The following is a 5,000-nucleotide window of genomic DNA, read 5'->3' as shown; positions in this document are numbered from 1 at the left end:
ATCCATTTGTACAACATTCTTAAGAGCGCAGCCGTTCAATTTTTGTTGAATGGATTATTGCACATGTTATGAATTCCAAGCTAACTTCTCATCTAGTAGAGGTGCTTTGCGATAGCGAAGAGGAATAATATTTACGATTTTCGTAGTATTTGTGTTGTTGGGCAGAATATTGCATGACGATTGGCAGAGCGAAAAGAAGAAAAGAAGCATAACCTCCGTAAGACGAAAACTCCATAAGAAAGTTAGAAAAAGCGTAAGGGAGAAACATTCGAGTTGATATGAAAGTAGCTACAAAAAGTTGGAAGAAGAGGAGTCAGGATTTAGGGTTAGGGTTAGGGCTAGGGTTAGGGTTAGGGTTAGAATAACGGCATTACATTGATAAAGCCAAACTATAAAGGAGCCAAACTATAAAGGAGCTGGAAAAAGAAGGAAATGCATAGAAGAAAACAATCAGCAGGGAGCTAAGAATTTCAGCTCTCTTTTAATAGACCTATTTAACCTTACCTACTCTAAGCTAAGTTAAAGAATGTTTCGTTTCTAAGAATGAGACAGTGTTTAGTTAGTTTTGAGTGAGGTAATGCTGGGTAGATGTTGTGGCTGTACAGTTATGCATCCCTGTGATGTAACAAAAGGAAGCTCATCTTAGCAGCAAGTTTCAACCAATCAATGAGTAAGTCGTATTCGTTTGTCTTTTGAGAGAGCTTTTTAAATGCAAACACCTCCTTTTGTTTTTTGTTTTGTTTTGCAATGATGATGTTATTTTCTGATTGATTTCGAAGACAGTTTCCTAGGAAGACCTTTTGAATTTGCATTTTTTTCTCCGTCTGCTGCTGCTGCTGCTGCTGCTGCTGCTGCTGCTGACAATGATGGTGATGGTGATGCTGCAAGTCGTTTGGACTAACAGCTTCGTGTTGTCTAAATGATGTGACCTTTTTAAAGTGACTTAGGCTCTTTTTTAAATATGATATAGCGTTAGGGTTAGGGTTAGGGTTAGGGTTGCGTTTAAAGTGGCAAAATTTTAAAAATATGATTTGTTGTATTTCTAAAGTTGCTCTACTTCACAATGTCAATTTGGATCCATTTAAACGTTTTTTGTTTCTTTAAATCAAATAAGCTTTTGGTTTTGTTTTGCAGACAACTCTTAATCGATTTTCATCTTAGAAATGAAGTTTTTGTTTCTAAAAGCGAACTAGCTTCTTTCTAAAGCAACACTTTTGAAAGTGAGCTAGCTGTTTTCTGATGCGAATAATCTTTTTAAAAGACTTTGTTCCAGTGAGCTGGACATCTCTGGTGAGACTTTTAAACTGGCTTTAAACCCTTTTAAAATGGTTTGCAGTTGGTTTTACATTCTAAAGCGACTTAGCCTTTTGTTTTGGTTTTGGTGAGCAGAGAACTCTTAACCGCCTTGATGTTCTTTTTACAAATGAAGTTATCTTTTTTAAAAGTGACCTAGCTTTTTCTTCTTAAGCAGCTTTGCATTTTTTGAGAGTGATGTAAACTTTTTATTTATTTGGAAATAGCAAAAGTGAAATAGCACTTTTCAAACATGAATAGTCTTTTTAAAAGACTTTGATCATGCAGTGAGTGAGTGAGTGAGTGAGTGAGTGAGTGAGTGAGTGAGTGAGCTAGACATTTAAGAGACTTTTAAAGTGGCTTAAGCCCTTTTAAAGTGATATGAAGCTTCTTGAATGTGACTTATTATATATTTTAAAGCGACTTAATGTGTTTCTTTAAATGTGACTTAAAATTGTTGGTTAAGTCACATCTACCATTCTTAAAATGAAAACTTGTATTTCTTTTTTAAAGAGACCTTTTGCTTCTTAATTAAAGACTTCTTTTTTTTCTAAAAGGGACTGCAGTTTTTGAAAGTGACCGAGCCTTTGAAAAAAATAAAAAGTAGGCATTTTTCACTGTGCATCTTTTTAAAATGGATTCAGCGTCTTCTGTAATGAAAACTTCTGTCTTGCAAACAAACAAATGTTTTTGAAATTCATTTTGTAGTGTGGTATGGAATTTCTGAAATAGATGTGTAGTATTTTTTAAATAGCAGTGAAGTATTTTGTAAAGTCTTCTTTTAATAAGTGGTTTACACTTTTTAAACGTTTTTGAAAATGAATTTGCTTTTTTAAATGATTTTTGCATTTATGTTCAAGAGACAGAGGGTTTTATTTTTTTTTAAGGATACTTTTTTTTAAGGATACTTAGGCAGGTGGGTATTTCTTTAACCATTTCATGTGCTGGGTTGTTGTATAACAATAAATCAAGCTAAGCTTCCCCAATTCAAATGGTGCATTCTAACCGATTGAAAACAATATTGTTTTATAAATGAGAGTTGAAAAAGGCTGTAGAAAAAGTCTAATTTAACATTTCATAGTTCCACTGTCATTTTGTAGATGTTTTTTTATGAGTTATGTTAGTTACAGAAAAATAATTGGTGCATGAAAGGGTTAAGCGGTTGGGTGTTTTCATAACCGACCGAGGACTTCCTAAGCAGCCGCGTAACTCATTAATCGGCGGGGTATTTGTTAACCGTTAGGGTTAGGGTTAACCGGACAAGAGTTTTTTTTTACCGAACAAGCGTTTCTTAAACCGAACAAGTGTTTTTTCCAGTGAGCAAGTGTTTTTTTTTTAACAGAACAAGTGTTTTTTCCAGTGAGCAAGTGTTTTTTTTTTAACAGAACAAGTGTTTTTTCCAGTGAGCAAGTGTTTTTTTTTTAACAGAACAAGTGTTTTTTCCAGTGAGCAAGTGTTTTTTTTTTAACAGAACAAGTGTTTTTTCCAGTGAGCAAGTGTTTTTTTTTTAACAGAACAAGTGTTTTTAAACAAACAAGTGCTTTTTTTTTTTTTTTTTTTTTTTACCGAAAACGGGTTTTTTTAACCGTACCACGGTTTCTTTAACCGAACAAGAGTTTTTTTTAACCGTAAGACGGTTTTTTAACCGAGCAACTATTTTTTTAAGCGAACAAGTGCTTTTTTAACCGAACAAGGGTTTTTTTAACCGTACCACCGTTTCTTTAACTGAACAAGTGTTTTTTTTTTAACCGCACAAGCGTTTTTTTTAACCGTTAGGGTTAGGGCTAGGGTTAGGGTTAGGGTTAGGGTTAGGGTTAGGGTTAGGGTTAGGGTTAGGGTTACAGGTTTTTTTTTTTTAACAGAACAATTGTAAATTTAACCGCACAAGCTTTTTTTTTTAATCGAACAAGGCTGAGTATTTTTTAAACCGAGCGAGGAACTTTTTAAAAGTTTTTTTAACCGTTAGGGTTATTTTGTTAGGCGAAAGAACACTTTATTAAACGAACACTTTTTTTAACCGCACGAGCCATTTTACTATCGAAAGAGGAATTTCTTGAGTTGCCTAGCGATATTTTAACCGAGCATGCATCTTCTTAAGTAACTGAGCATTTTTATAGGCGAATACGTTTTCTTAACCGACTTAGCGTTTTCTACGATTTTTGTGACTTTGCAAATGTTTCTTGGACGTTTTGCAAACAAGTCGGACTCTTTTTAAAAACTTAAACTCTTGTCCCATTAAAAATTGAATGTTCATGGAGAAGACGAGAGCAAACGCAGCACAGCTCTAGCAGTTTGCTGGTAGCTTCTCTGGTGTTGGTGTAAAGCATTAGAAGCGCTCCGTTGTCGCTGTTGAGACGTTTGACAGTGCTTTTTCGGCGGACGGTTCTCGATGCGTTGGTGTCGTGCGGTTTAAGTGACTCGAGAGTCCAGAGGAAGTTTTATTCGTCCTCTGCAATTGGCGTTGTGCGTTGTATGGGCTTGCCAGAATGCGTTTAGCGGCGAGAGATCGAATAGATTCTCTTTTCTAGCGTGGTTCAGGTCGATTGTTCCTCGTCGGTGTGAGCTTCGTGTTTACACCGCACCGAGACGTAGTCCCTGTTCCCTGTTAGAATTGCCACTGACGGGCAAACTGAATGAGCGCAGAGAGTTGCACAAGCGTTCGCGTTTGCGACGACTCTGCTGTGCTTCGATGTTAAACACATATCGGTTTACGGACGAATACGGCAAACACGAAGAGGCGCTCAGGCGCTTTCATCGTTTTGTCCGCTATTTGCCAAAGAGCGACGGCTTTGCCGCGCGCTCTTGACGATAGTTACCTGGTTGATCCTGCCAGTAGTCATATGCTTGTCTCAAAGATTAAGCCATGCATGTCTAAGTATAAGCACTTGTACTGTGAAACTGCGAATGGCTCATTAAATCAGTTATCGTTTATTTGATTGTACTTTACTACATGGATACCTGTGGTAATTCTAGAGCTAATACATGCGAAAAATCCCGACTTCACGGAAGGGATGTATTTATTAGACTAAAAACCAATGCGGGTCTCGGCCCGTTTTCTTGGTGATTCATGATAACTTTTCGAATCGCATGGCCTTGCGCCGGCGATGTTTCATTCAAATTTCTGCCCTATCAACTGTCGATGGTAAGGTAGTGGCTTACCATGGTTGTAACGGGTGACGGAGAATTAGGGTTCGATTCCGGAGAGGGAGCCTGAGAAACGGCTACCACATCTAAGGAAGGCAGCAGGCACGAAAATTACCCAATCCCGATTCGGGGAGGTAGTGACAAGAAATAACGGTACGGGGTCTTTATAGGTCTCGCAATCGGAATGAGAACAATTTAAATCCTTTAACGAGGATCAATTGGAGGGCAAGTCTGGTGCCAGCAGCCGCGGTAATTCCAGCTCCAATAGCGTATATTAAAGTTGTTGCAGTTAAAAAGCTCGTAGTTGGATTTCGGAGCGGGCCCGTCGGTCCACCGCAAGGTGAGCTACTGGCGGGTCTGTTCTTCTTCGCAAAGACTGCAGGTGCACTTCACTGTGTGTCTGTCGGATTTGCGACGTTTACTTTGAAAAAATTAGAGTGTTCAAAGCAGGCTTTCGCTTGAATACATGAGCATGGAATAATGGAATAGGACTTTGGTTCTATTTTGTTGGTTTCTAGGACCGAAGTAATGATTAAGAGGGACAATTGGGGGCATCCGTATTT

At 37.9% G+C, this 5,000-nt stretch overlaps 1 pseudogene; it reads left to right on the top strand.

Annotated features, from left to right (window-relative positions):
* Positions 1 to 4,109: 4,109 nt before the first annotated feature.
* Positions 4,110 to 4,713, top strand: LOC149879496 (small subunit ribosomal RNA; annotated as a pseudogene; the record flags this gene model as incomplete).
* Positions 4,714 to 5,000: the final 287 nt, after the last annotated feature.

This window comes from Hydra viridissima, unplaced genomic scaffold (genome assembly GCF_058129835.1).
Source record: "Hydra viridissima isolate aposymbiotic clone 2 unplaced genomic scaffold, HvirCarnegie_v1 scaffold_14, whole genome shotgun sequence".
Classification (NCBI taxonomy): domain Eukaryota; kingdom Metazoa; phylum Cnidaria; class Hydrozoa; order Anthoathecata; family Hydridae; genus Hydra; species Hydra viridissima.
This window is presented reverse-complemented; position numbering and strand designations above follow the sequence as displayed.